The sequence below is a fragment of the Sciurus carolinensis genome, unplaced genomic scaffold (genome assembly GCF_902686445.1).
Source record: "Sciurus carolinensis unplaced genomic scaffold, mSciCar1.2, whole genome shotgun sequence".
Classification (NCBI taxonomy): Eukaryota; Metazoa; Chordata; class Mammalia; order Rodentia; family Sciuridae; genus Sciurus; species Sciurus carolinensis.
In genome coordinates, this window is record NW_025920126.1 from 2,720,439 (window position 1) to 2,735,668 (window position 15,230).

The 15,230-nt window shown below is 34.7% G+C and overlaps 2 pseudogenes; both read left to right on the top strand.

The window, feature by feature from the left end:
- Positions 1-1,637: 1,637 nt before the first annotated feature.
- LOC124973933 (thioredoxin-related transmembrane protein 1-like) lies at positions 1,638-14,373 on the top strand (annotated as a pseudogene).
- On the top strand, positions 6,017-6,171 carry LOC124973951 (uncharacterized; annotated as a pseudogene).
- Positions 14,374-15,230: the final 857 nt, after the last annotated feature.

A 15,230-nucleotide genomic window follows, 5' to 3' on the forward strand; every position in this document is an offset into this window, starting at 1 on the left:
TTTATAAAATACAACTTTTAAACTCCCTTGCATATACTAATTTTAATCTTGACTTTTTTTTTCTTTTTTGGTACCAGGGATTGAACTCAGGGGCACTTTACCACTGAGTCACATCCCAGCCCTATTTTTTGTATTTTATTTAGAGACAGGGTCTCCCTGAGTTGCTTAGCACCTTGATTTTACTGAGGTTGGCTTTGAATTTGCAATCCTCCTGTCTCAGCCTCCCAAGCTGCTGGGATTTCAGGTGTGCACCACTGTGCCTGGCTTAACATTGACATTTTGATTAGTAATCTGCCATAAACTTAATCCACTGAGTTTTCATGTTTTACAACATAATTTTTATTATTCAGCATACTTTTCCTTTGAATTGAAAGGTATACATGATTCCTTTAACATATTGCAGGATGTGGCTCAGTTGTAAAGCACCCCTGGGTTCAGTTCTCATTACCAAATATTAAAAAATTTTAAAATCAAAAAAGTTTTTTAAGGTTTACAAAAAACATCACAGCTAAATTACTCTTCAAAATTCTTTTGCTCTCAACTTATTTAATTTTTTTCCAGAGAAGCAAGAGTTTATTCTGGGCTATGTATATGCACTTTGAATAAAGTATTCAGTTCACAGATGGGTTTGCTGCATCATTCACAATTGAGCTTGCAATGATGCAGTCTTATTTATTTATTATTAGAGCTTTAAGGTTATATACAGTAGTTGGGTTCATCCTGAAAAACTCATATATACATGAAAATTGATTTAAGTTTCTTCAAAAATTTTCTACCAATCTTCATTTTCATTGTCAAATGTTTAGTGATAGAGGGGATTATTCATGATTCCAGATGCTTTCCAATTTGATAAAAAAGTATATTGATGTTTATTTAATTTGCAGTTTTGTTCAAGGGAAACACTTTTCATACTTTAAGACTTCATATATGTGTTATGTTAAAACTCTGCCTTTAATGAAACATTCTATTGACTTAAAAGAACATATATATTAAAGATATTAAACCTCATTTGGTATATTTTAGCCAGTATTTCCTATTTTTTCACTTAAATTTTAAGGTGCCCAACATGCATTTTTAAAATTTTCATGTAAAATTGATCAATCATTCCCTTAAAAGGTTTATGCCAAGAAAGCTTCAACTCTCAAAGTAGAGAGCTACTGATGGCTCTTTCAGCATTAGTTATGAAGTATGGAGCTACTTTACTTTTTGAATAATACAATATCTAAATTATTTATCTGCATATTAAGGAGTCTAAACTTTTACATGCATAGTCAAATTCTATAACAATAAATAAATTACTTTACATACTAAGGGTTATTATTATGTCTCCTATTGTATTTCAATCATCTGTCAATAACTAAAAGAGCATTTTAGAAAGATTATTTTGCCAGTATCTGGAATTACTAAGTATGGAGTTTAATTACTAAACATGAAGAGACAAAAATGTACCAATCACAGTAATGTCTTACCAATAAGATGTGCCAACAAAAGATTTTTGCTTTGCTATAGTAGGTGATATATTTGCTGCAACCTCAAAATGAGCTAGTGAGAAAAAGAATAGAATAGAAAATTTTAATTCTTTTCAGAGCAAGTAGTGTTTCCAAGTATCACAGTTCCAATTATGCTACAGGCATAACATGAAAAATTCAGATGTTTACATCAGGTAATTGTACATAAATTGAATACCTTAATCTTTCTTAGTTTACAACAAACTCATTAAAATAATTTAATAGAATTTTACTACAATGAAAATGTATTTTATTAAGAACAAATTCAATAAAAGTACTTTTATTACAAGCTTACTGAAGTTAATTTGGGGAACCAAAAATGTATTTAAACACATGGGCAAAACACATTCCTGAATTTCTTTTATCCTAACTTAACAGGGATAGTATCTTACTATTTTTAGAAATGTACTTTTTCTTGATATATCACTTTTTATATTGTTTGTTGTTAAAAATGGTTATAAAAAACTAAATAGAGTTCATTTTGTCATTTAATATTTCAGGAAATTTTACCCTCACATATTAAAAATATTAATTATTGAATTATATTCCATAAGTAATAAACTGTGGTTTAACAGTTTTTCTATTGCTACAACTATGTATTTTTTCTAGCATAAGTAAATACCTCTACGAATATGAATTTTTCATCTTTAGGATTAATTTGTACAAACTGAGTCTCAGGACTAAAAATTACTGTGCCAAAGTAAAAAAATTATTATGATTCAATATGAAAATTAGAATTAAATAATGTCAATTCTCATCTAAAATTTTATTAATTTTTGGAAAAAAATTTGAAATTTGAAACATACCTAATTTTATAATCACCATGATCTGTTAATAAAATATTTGCACCCCCCAAAAATTGAAATTCTAACAAATTAGCATCAGACATTTCTTCCAATACAATTAGCAATTTAAACATATAAAATGAACTTACTTCCATATTCCTATGCATTTTGCCTTTATTGTGCAAATAGGCAAGACCCTGAGATTTAAAAAATAAAATGTATCTGTCATGAGCACTAAAGTCCAATGGCTTCCCTCTTTCCCTCCTCCAGCACCTGCTGGAAGCAGGGTTTGCTCATGCGCCCTGAGTTTACCCTGGGCGTTTGCGCCTCACGGAACTGCCACGCGCATGAGCAGAGTTGAGGAGCAGAGCGGAAGTGAGGCAGGGCTAAAGCGCATCTGAGTGCTGGCGTAGGTGGTCGTGGCATCTTCCAGAGGTCTCCTGGTTTTCCTGACAGTGTTGTTGCTGTTGCTTCTGGGTCTTCCGTGACCCCACGGGCAATGGAGCAACGTGCGTGTCATCACGGAGGAGAACTGGAGGGAATTGCTGGAAGGAGAAAGGATGATAGAATTGTGAGTGTGGGGTGTTTGTCCTGCGATGCAGGTCTGGTCCCCTCGGAACCTGCTTACCCGACCTCATCCCCTCTTCCTCAGGCAGGCCCCAGCTTCCCCAAACTTTGCCTCCCAGTCCCTCAGCAGGCGCCCTGACTCCTCCAGGTTCCCAGCTCCTTTTCATTTGCACTGTGTTCCAGTGTTCCTTTTCCAGTGCTGTGGTGCACCGAAGGATTTGTGCTCAGTTGAAATCTCTCTTAACTTTTCTTCAGGACTTTGAGACTGGGATTTGGGAGTCAAGGGGTGGGGGTGGAGTCTGACTACTTCCCATCCTTTATAGATGGACATCCAGACTTATTTTCACTAACTTTTACAGAAGAGAATATTGAGCACAATCTCTAGCTTTTTGTTTTTTCTTAAGAAACTTCCATTTTGGTGTTGGAATTTGGGACTTTTTGTTGCATATGCTAAGTTGAAATAGGGTTATTTAAAAATATTCGTGCACCCCTCCTCACATTCTTTTCTCCCATTTTATTATTATTATTATTTTTTGCAGTGCTGGGGTTGGAACCCATGACCCTGTGCTTGCAAGGCAGGCACTCTACCAACTGAGCTATCTCCCCAGCCCTCCCATCTCATTTTTCCATTGTGTATTTGCAATGTAGAGAATCCTTGAGTTGTGACTCCTTGGCCTTTGTAAGTGATAGTGCATTAAGAAATTATTACTTTAATTATTACAAACTCTTAAGAGCATTAGGTTGCAGTAGTTTGAACAAAACCCTGTGTCTTGTGTCTTAGTTCTAACTTAAAGTTCTTTCTGCTACTATAGGAAATAAATGCCTTTGTTTTAGATGCTAAATAGTTGTTGGTGGTAGTATGACTGAAAAGAGTGGTGTAACAGATATTAACCAATACAACCATTATTGAATATTGTCTGTATACTGCACAATACAATAACCTTTAATTGCATTATTATATTTAATTCCCTAATGATAGTTACTATTATCTCATTATACAGATGAGAGACAGATGTCTCATTTATCTGGCCAGATATTGGTATATTGGCTTTCTTTGGGCCTCCAGAATAAGCATGGAATAATTGTTAGAACACTGCTTCTTTAAAAAGACTCAGGTATTTTCCTGGATCATGTATGAAGTAAGTTAAATATTAAGGAAGTAAGTGATGTCGATATCCCAAAGGGAGAACCCAGAAGACAGTCAGTAAATTTTGAATCATAAAACATAATAACAAAAATAAAATAGGGAAAAATGTTTAGTATGCACATAATCTGTTTTTGAAACTGTGGAGGAGGGGAAATATAACCAGTTAACCAGTGGCAGTATTTGTTTTTTTTTTCTTTCTTTTTTTTATCAGAATTGTTTTAGATTTGGGTCTGTAAAATATTTAATGTTATAAACAATATGTTAAGCAGTAGAGCTTATGAATTTATATGCAAAATACAGTCAAATATTCAAGATATTTTTAAATTCATTTGGTCAAACAGTAAATATAGCATTAGAAGAGGTATTAAGGAGAAAACAACAAGCAAAATACACTGACAATGAGTTAAATCCAAGTTAGAGCATCTATCAGAAATTATAGAAGTGTTTTCCTTCTTTGTCCTTGGCTAAAGATTTAAGGTTCTACAAGTCTTTAAGAAACACAAGATACAATACATTTGAAAAAAAGAAAGGATTCCAAGACAGGGTGGCACACACCTTTAATCCCAGCCACTCAGGAGGCTGAAGCAATTCTTATCCCTGATACAAAAAAGAAAAAGAAGAAAAGAATTAAAGAAAAAGGAATTAGTATTCTTAACAGTTTACATTTAATTATAAGTGAATTATTTTCAGTTAATCTATTCCTGATCAGAAGTTATTATAGAGATATTTTCATTGTGATGTAACTTCTTATTAAGGAATTTGAATTATGTATCATACGAGTTTGCTTTATTCTGCAGTCCTGTTTTTGAAATTTTCCCTAAAACAAGTCAAGAAAATATGAATACAGAAATTGTATTTTTGTTTTTTAACATGTGTAGACTTCATTTGTTCTGGTTCTATAAACTGAGGGAAATTACAATCTACAGTAAAGTAGAAAAGCAAAATTCTAGGGAAAAATTAGGACCTGGATGATTATGAATGCCATTAAAATGCTATTATTGTTGGTCATAGAATATGTAAATCCAGGGTCTTGGAAACTAACTGGCCAAGAGTTTTATTTAACCTGCTTTAGTATATGTGTGGGGGTTTGGTTTTGAAATATTTGTGTATAAAAATGCAGGTCTCTAGCTTCTTTTAATATGAATAGCCTTCTTCCTGGGCCTGCCAATCCTGTGGCAATCCTGCTGCATAGTAGTAGTAGCTGCCTTAATTTGGAACTTGGATTTCCTCATTCTCCATAGCCCAGGGTACTTTCTATTTTTCCAACACCTTGCAATTGACTCTGTAGTACAATATTGTTAAAATGGTAAACTTCAAAAAATGTCTTGAGCTTTCTGGTGACCACATGGTAGTAGAAAAGTCCAAGGGTTTCTAAAGAGCTGTTTTTCATAAGACCCTGTGTCTTTAAAAATTTACTCTTGGATTTGCTTTATTATGGATGGTTATGATCCTTAAATTATACTTCTTAATATTCAGATTGTTAGACCCATAGATCTGTTTCAATGTGCACAAAATTAAACACTTTATTTTCAGTTTTTAGTGTAAATATTTTTAATGAATTATATGTTCAAAATAATCTTGGGCTGGGTTTGTAGGTCAGTGCTACAGTGCTTGCCTAGCATGTGTGAGGCACTCAGTTCAATCTTCAGCACCACATAAAAATAAATACAGGTGTAGTGTGTCCATCTACAACTAAAATATTTAAAAAATTCTTCATAATTTTGCTTTATCCCAAGATTAGTAATCATGAGAGCACTTAGCTTTTTGTTCTTAAACTATATTTTAGTTATTCGCTGTACTGTCCTGCTTGTCAAAATCTTCAACCAGAATGGGAAAGTTTTGCTGAATGGGGAGATCTTGAGGTTAATGTTGCAAAAGTAGATGTTGCAGAGCAGACAGGTACTGTAAGTCTGGATGATTTTGTTTCTTTGCCAATTATGTTGAAATTTATCTTATTTTTAAACATCTTATGCTCTTAACCTTTCATTACATTTTGAAAACATAGTGTTCTGCATCTAGTTAAATTAGTTCAAAATCAGTTAAACTCACTTGACTTATCATCTCTCTCATGGGGGTTCAGCATGCAATGACTGCAAAAAGCAGATTCCCTAGTTGTGTATAGAGCTCATTGTTTGTGTTGTTCTAAGGGAGCTTGAAGACATCATTTGCTCCCTATTCCTGCCCATCTAACTTTCTCTTATCTGTTCTTGTGCTCCAGTCTCCTGACTATTATATAAGATGTCTTTGAGAAGTCTTAGAACACTGTGGTCCAAGTAGACATTGGCCAAGTCATTATTTGCAACTCACCAAGTTTCAGAATAATGGAATTTTTCTTTCAAAGTTAAGATCACATTCTCTGATTTGACTCTGAAATTGAATTTCAGATTTAATACCTATGATTTGAGGATGTGGGCTCTTAATTACAAATCCCTAAGATAGTAGTGTCAAATGCACTCTTGTCATGGTCCCCTTCCCAAGTGTGGGTCTTGTCCTTGATGCTTCTGTCTTTACTAGCCTCAGTCTTGTTCTTGGTGGTCACGATAAAACTGGGTTCTGGTTGCCCTGTCCCAAGTGGTAACAATAGGAGCTATTTTGTTGACCATTTACCTGTTGCAACTCTCAAGAGTTTTTTATTTCTGGTTTGATCCTCACACAACCTTATAAGATATGTAGTATACCATATTACAGATAAGAAAACAGGTTAATTCTCAGTCATCAGTGCTTGACACATGGTTAATAAGAAATGTAAGCTGTAATTGTTATTACCTGTCTTAAAAAGATTCATAGTCTTTCCCATGTTTAGCAACAATATAAACTGCCTTTGTTCTTGCATGTCAGTTATGATTTGATTTGAAACCTAAGACCATATTGCATTTTCCCTCAACACATCACTAGTAGTTTTAGTCATACATTAGTGTAATTGGCCAAGTGCTTACATATATACAAAAATGTCTTCAATGATCAAACTTGACAAACTTTTAAATTGAGCTAATATGGAATAATGTGTTTTCTAAAGTTGCTTTAAGTATATAATTTATATTTGCATTTTTATTACAAATTTCTACTATTTTAGGCATAATTTTCATATTCTTAATAGCTTTTAAATAATTTTGAATCACCTTATACTTAGTGATTGTCCCATGTAAAACCAGTCACTTGTAGGACTGAGTGTATGGTTTACTATAACTGCTATTCCTACTATTTATCAGTAAGTATTTGAAGATTCTCAGTTATGGAGAAGGATGAATCATAGTGTAATTGGAATAGTAGACCTCTCTCGGATCATGTTTGAAGAGCTGAGATAATCTGATCTAGCAAATATTTTACAGAACTCATTTTGCTTTTATAGTACCCTAAGTTCCTTTAGATAGATGGATGATACTTGAAGTAGTCTTTGTTGTTAGAGATTTATAGTTAATTGGAAAGTAATGCTCTTGTGAAATGGTGTGATCCTCTTCAATATAGGAAATGGTTGTAAACCCAGAGTGCTGATGTATCCTTTGGGTAATAGGATGAAGGGGAGATCTTGCTGTTTGCTGGAGCAGTTTCTGGAGAACACAGGGCTTAAAGGAAATCTTTGAAGTAGAACTTTTAAGAGTGCAGGGTAAGCATTCCACTCCATGGACATTCTCATAAACAGGAATGTGATATTTTCAAAAAGTAACTAAGCCTTGAGGAGAAAGTAGTGGGTGATACAGTAGTGTTAAGTCAGAAGGAACAGAAAATGTGTAGTCTGCAATATCAGGTCTTTTAGTTTGACTTTATTGGTATTCTAATATGGAGGTAGGAAATCTCAAATTGGTCCACCTGCTGTACCTTGATGTCATCTAGGTCGTAAGCTAAATATTTTTTTAAATATCTCTTTAGTTGTTGATGGACCTTCATTTTATTCATTCATTTATATGTGGTGCTGAGAATCGAACCCAGTTCCTCACACACGCTAGGCAAGTGCTCTACCACTGAGCCACAACCCCAGCCCATAAGCTAAATATTAAGAGGTATTTCTCCTCATTTAAAATTTCAAAAACAACGTGGCAATTCTGTTGAGTTTGGTTGTGCATGCTTGTAATCCCAGTTACTCAGGAGACTAAGACAGGAGAATCACAAGTTTGAGGCCAGCCTCTGCAACTTAGCAAGACACAGTCTCAGGATAAAAATAAAATGGGTTAGAGTTGTAGCTAAGTGGTAGAGCACTACTGGGTTCATTCCCCAATACTGCCAAAAAGAAAAACAACAGAAAAACAAATTGGCAGTTCCTTATGTATGTCTGTATCTTGTTTCCTTTTCCATTTTTTCCATTTTTTGTTTTACTTCTTTATCCAATCATCCTCCCTTCTTATCTATTTAAATTTCTTTTCTCTGTATCCCATAGGTGCTTCTCTCCCTCCCTTTTCCCTCATTCCTTTTCCCCACATGTTCCTTAATTGTTTGTAATCAGCATTCTCAATATCACTGAATTTATATGGAATTTCCTGCCCTTTTTCTCTTAGTCATGGCAGTTACCTTGCTTTTTTCTCTTCATTTTTGTCTGTTGCAATCTTACTTGTCCTTCAAAGAACTACTTCAATTCCATCTTCTCCTTAAAGCTTTATGTTTTTGAATGGGAGCTTCTTTGTAGTCTTTTGCTCTGAATGGAAAAAGAATCCCCTGTCCCTGTGGTAGGTAGTAGGGAACAATGGGGCTTTTGCACTTGAAGATGCACAAGTCTGGAGAACAGTTAGGAGTATTTGACAGAATCCCATACATAGGGAATGGAAAGGTGGAGGGGATGGAAGGAAGTGTGCAAAGTTGACTGTAAATAGAATCACTAAAATCCCTGGGAGAAAATGACTGCCCCAGATGCTTTCTGTAATTTAAAACTGAATGGCAGAGGTGATGTGACTATGATGGAAAGTTCCATGAAAAACAAACAAAAAGCCTTTAAACATAGTTTTAAAATAGCTAATAATTTTCATGTTTCAGGCATTATTTTAATAACTTTTCATATGGTAATACTTTTAATATGTATGTTATACATAAAACTTAAACATCACTTTCTGAGATTTATCTGCTTACTGTGCTTCATAGTACTTTCATACTTGGAAGAGTGAGAACAAAATCTTAAGTCTTATGATTGTGTTTGGGGCTGAGATGTCATCAGTAGTAATTCAACAGCTTCTACATTGCTAATGCTTTTGAATATTAGGATGAACTAAAATGAGGTGATGAAATAGTGAAAACAAATACAAAATTTATTTCCCATTGCTATTAATATTTAATTCTGATCTTTTGTTGTGAGGATGGTGAATTTAGACACTATCCAGGTCCAAGGACTAAGAAGGACTTCATCAACTTTATAAGTGGAAAAGAGTGGAAGAATATTGAACCTGTATTATCATGGTTTGGTCCAGGTTCTGTTCTGTAAATGTGAGGGATTTTTCTCTTATTTACTTCCCAATTAATTGGAAGAGATGATTATATTTTTATTTCATATAAATAAATACATGTACACAGTTTGTTTCTTGGACACTTAAGGCATATTTGGATTTATTATGTGTTTGGTATTTTTAGTTAGATCTTATAAATCAAACACATAACCTTGATACTTATTAAGCTATGTGAGGCCATTCTGTAGAATTAAGCTTAGTGCCTTTTTAGGAATATTTTAGATGTTTAGAGTTGAACATATGTGTCATTAAAAACTTTATAGTGCCCTAAAGAATGAAGAGTGTAATGGGCATGTGGTAATTTGAGAGACTCAAACATTATCTACATATATTACCTTTAAACTCTTTGATGTACAGTGATTAATTATGTGTGATTATTCTGCCCATCTATCTTATATGGATAATGTGTCTGCACAATATCTAATGGTATGATTAATCCCTGACCTTAAATTTAGTTAGAAGACAGGTATTTTTTTATACCAGTTAGGATTGTGAATGGCAAGCCTATTATCTGCTACACAGTTGGAGTGCAAGGCCTCAGTGGTCATTCAAGAGACTTTTGGGAATGGTAAGTTTCATGAAGGTTATCATGTTCTCATCTTATTCTAGTCTCCTCACCATACTTGCCCTTGGGAGATGGGGTGTGGATCACCAACTATTAGAGAAAAGTGCTTTGGAATCTGAGAGTGGGAGAAAGATCAGCTCTAAGCAGTAGTTCATAATTGAAGTGTACCTTTGCTTTTGTGCCTACAGATTATTCTTTAAATATCAGAACTTCTCATTGAACCATCATGTCCAGTGCAATGATGGAACCTAGTATTCCTGATATAGTTTAATTAGTGTGGACAATAGTGAAGCCACACAGAAGTTTAAGTTCCTTATTGCTATTCCTACTTGTCTTTTTGATGTTGTTGCCATACTGGGGATTGAGCCCAGGAATTCTCTGCCACTAAGCTACAACCACAACAAATTTTATTTTATTTATTTATTTTTTGGGGGTACTGGTAAATGATCTCGGTGGGCACTCAACCACTGAGTCACATCCCCAGGCCTATTTTGTATTTTATTTGGAGACAGGGTCCCACTGACACCTTGACACCTTGTTTTTGCTGCACCTGGCTTTGAACTCACAGTTCTCCTGCCTCAGCCTCCAGAGCCATTGGAATTATAGGCATGCACCACCACACCCACCTGATTTTATTTTCATTTTGAGATTGGGCCTTGCTAATTTGCTGAGGCTGGCCTCAAATTTTTGTCCCTCCTGTCTTGGCCTCCCAAGTGGCTGGGATTATAGGCCTGCACCACTATACCCAGGTGCACACTTGGCCTGTTAAACAACAAAGGCAATGTGATTAAGCTAGTTTTCAAAGTTGAACTTAAAATGTAACTGATTTTTGTTTTTTAATATTTTAAGTGAATCTCAACCTTTTTTGTGTTAGAAAAGGCAGTAGCTTGTAAGTTTCTGTGAAATCCTAAAGGTAGCAGGCTGTACCTTTTCTATTGGGAGACTGTGTAGAGGGGGCATGGCACGTGTAAGCTTTGCAGGTTCATCCACCCCATCATTTTTCATTGGATTAAGCCATCCTTTCACTTTGCATGAAAAAACCCTTGGGAACACCAACTTCTAATTCTTGCTAAAGGTGATATTGTTTGAAACACACACACCCTTCTTTTTGAAGCATGCTTTTTTTAACTGCCCCTTTAAATTACCTGCATTTAATTTCAATAATTATTTTTACTTATGATTTATTTCCTATGTAATCATTTATACATCATTGCAAATTTTCAAATTGTGCTATTATAAATTTTAATTTTTTTTTAGGCCAAGCATCTTTATTTCCATTTATTTCATGGTAAGTTCACAATAACAACAAAAGCACTTAAAACAATATTTCCACTATCACGGTGGGAGATACACCCCTGTAATCCCAGCAACTTGGAAGACTGAGGTGGGAGGATCACAAGTTCAAAGTCCGCCTAAGCAACTCAGCAAGTCCCTAAGCAATTTTCAAAACCTGTCTCAAAATTTTTTTCATTACTTTTTTCTTTTTTTTATTGTAAACAAATGGAATACATGTTGTTTCTCTGTTTGTACATGGAGTAAAGGCATATCATTTGTATAATCATAAATTTACATAGGGTAATGTTGTTTGATTCATTCTGTTATTTTCCCCTTCCCCCCACACCTTCCAACCCTCTTTTCCCTCTATATAGTCCAACCTTCCTCCATTCTTGCCCCCTCCCTAACCAAAACCCTAACTCTAACCCTAACCCTAACACTAACCCCTCCCACCCCCATTATGTGTCCTCATCTGATTATCAGCGAGATCATTCGTCCTTTGTTTTTTTTAGATTGGCTTATCTCACTTAGCATGATATTCTTCAAATTCATCCATTTGCCTGCAAATGCCATAATTTTATCATTCTTTATGGCTGAGTAATATTCCATTGTGTGTGTGTGTGTGTGTGTGTGTGTGTATATATATATATATATATATATATATATATATATATCACAGATTCTTTATCCATTCATCAATTGAAGGACATTAGGTTGGTTCCACAATCTGGCTATTGTGAATTGAGCAGCTATGATCATCAATGTGGCTGTATCTCTGTAGTATGCTGATTTTAAGTCCTTTGGGTATAGGCCAAGTAGTGGGATAACTGGGTCAAATGGTGGTTCCATTCCAAGCTTTCTGAGGAATCTCCATACTGCTTTCCAGAGTGACTGCACTAATTTGCAACTCCACCAGCAATGTATGAGTGTACCTTTTTCCCCACATCCTAGCCAACACCTATCATTCCTTGTGTTCTTGATAATCACCATTCTAATTGGGGTGAGATGGAACCTTAGGGTAGTTTTGATTTGCATTTCTCTTATTACTAGAGATGTTGAACATTTTTTCATATATCTGTTGATTGCTTGTACATTTTCTTCTGTGAAGTGTCTGTTCATTTCCTTAGCCTATTTGTTGATTGGATTATTTGTATTCTTGCTGTAGAGTTTTTTGAGTTCTTTATATATTCTGGAAATTTGTGCTCTATCTGAAGTATGAGTGGCAAAGATTTTCTACCACTCTCTAGGCTCTCCCTTCACATTACTGATAGTTTACTTTGATGAGAGAAAGCTTTTTAGATTGAATCAATGCCAGTTGCTGATTCTTGCTTTCTTGTGCTATGGGAGTCCTGTTAAGGAAGTCTGATGCTAAGCCGACAAGTTGAAGATATGGACCTACTTGTTCTTCTATAAGATGAAGGGTTTCTGGTCTGATTCTGAGGTCCTTGATCCATTTTGAGTTGATTTTTGTGCAGGGTGAGAGATAGGGGTTTCATTTCATTCTTTTGCATATGGTTTTCCCAGCACCACTTGTTGAAGAGGCTATCTTTTCTCCATTTCATATTTTTGCCCCTTTCTCTAGTATGAGAAATTGTATTTTTTTTGGGTTTGGGTCCATGTCCTCTATTCTGTACTATTGATCTACCTGTCTATTTTGGTACCGATACCATGCTATTTTTGTTACTATTGCTCTGTAGTAGAGTTGAAGATCTGGTATTGTGATACCCCCTGCTTCGCTCTTTCTGCTAAGGATTGCTTTAGCTATTCTGGGTTTCTTACTCTTCCAGATGAATTTCATAATTGCTTGTTCTATTTCTGTAAGGTCCATCATTGGGATTTTAATTGGAGTTGCACTGAATCTGTATAGCACTTTTAGTAGTATGGCCATTTTGACAATATTAATTCTGCCTATCCAAGAACATGGGGGGTCTTTCCATGTTTAACAAAATAGGAAAGGAAATTTTGTTTTGGAGGTGCTGGGGGTAAAATCTAGGGCCTTGTATATTCTGGGCAAGTAATCTGCCACTTTGTTACATCCCTAACAGGAGAGAAGTGATTTTATTTGGCAAGAGTCCTATTAACAAGTGTTCCAAATTGTTTCTTCAGACTCCCTTCTATGCATTTTTTTGGAGGATTTTAAGGGTGAATAAGACTTGCCATTTCCAACTGATTTCATAGAGCTCATAGCCAGTTTGTCAGTAGTTGGTGAGTATTTTGAGGAATCATCAGTTGAAAGTTATAAGTGAATATTGAACTGTAAGCAGAGGTGCATGCCTGTAATCCCAGCTACTTGTGAGGCTAAGACAGTAGTGTCACAGATTTGGGACCAGACTTGGTAAATTAGTGAGACCCTGTCTCAAAAGAAAAAGGGATGGGGGATGTAGCACAGCAGTAGAGTACTTTTTACTTAGGATATGCAAGACACTGCCTTTAATCCTGAGTATGGGGGTGGGAAAAAAAAGAAAAAGTGACCATTGAAAACTGTAAAAAGAAAGAGTACCAAGTATTTTATTTATGAGATGATTCAGTAATGACAACCTTTCAGAAACTTAGATTTTATGAGCAAACCTTCTTACAGTCATGAAATGAGTGAGTGATAACTTTTCTTAAGAGTAGCAATAATATCCATTGTTGGGTGAAATTATGGACTAGAAAATAGAAAATATAGACAATGCTGTGTATCTTACTCAGTTTTTAAATCATCTTTTTTATTTTAGGATGAGTAGTATGTCAGCACACTTTCAGCTGTCTGTGAACATAAAGTTATGGATTAAAAGTTTTCTATCTTTATCATTTTTTAAAGAAACCATTTTTAGTTCATTTTTTGCCTTTTGATTTCAGACTTGCTACAACTATTATATTCAAAACCTTGGATTACTCCTTTGGGAATCATACATATTTTTGCTTTAGCAACTCTGCTTTCAGGATTGTCATTAGGAATTCTGAGTACTTAGTTTTTAGAGCACTAAAAATATTTTAAAATAATAAATTGCATCAGTTGTATTATATGTAATGATTCTGTTTATTTTTACAGTGTATGATATTTGTAGCAAATTGCCTTTGTCCTTCAAAAAGGCAAAACTACAGCCATACCTTTTAAGTAAGTATATTTTAAAATGTTTTTGTTTCTGGAGATTTATTATTATTTTTTTTTGCTGTGTGAATCTGAGGCCTAGTACATGCTAATAAACAAGCTTTTTACCACTGAGCTACATCCCCAACCCTGAAGTGTTTATATTTTATTCACTCATAATTCCCTTCATTTCTGTAAACACAGTTACACACTTGGTAGGTTCCTCTTCTGCTTTGGTTCCTAAGTTTGGAGTGGTGGCCTCTATCAGTTGTATAAATGAATGGGGAGATGTGTACATCATGTAAAAATGGTAGCCCAGTGAATTTTGGAATATTGTTATTTTCTTGACTCAGGGAATTTCAACATTGCATTTAGCTTGTAGCTATTTAATAACATTGATCTGATGTCAGTGTGTTTGCATACTTCATGTTATTCATGTATCTGTTTCAGTATACTTGAGTCAAAATTTTAATTTTTAGGTGAATATACTCTACTCTTAAAGTCATTCACTGTGATAGCCATATTTGAAGTTTATTCTTTGTTCCAGCCAATTTTCATTCTTTTGGTAGAATATTGGGGAAATGCATTTCCTGTAGCTGATCTGGATTGGTATTGACCTGAACTGAACTGTAAAATAAATTTATATAATTCAAAATATTTATTTCTGCTGCCTGTTGTAATACAAGTACTTCCCCATGTTGTATTTTTGATCTTGGAAAATTGTGCTGGTGGTAGAAACCCTCATACTTTCAGTTAGTAAGGAACTTGGACTTTTATCTATTGGCTTTTCAGCAACTTTGCAGTTGACTGCTTAGGTGAAATGGTTTCCATTTTTTAGTTGAGAAAGCTAAGATATAGAGAGATGAGGGATTTCCCCAAAGTCA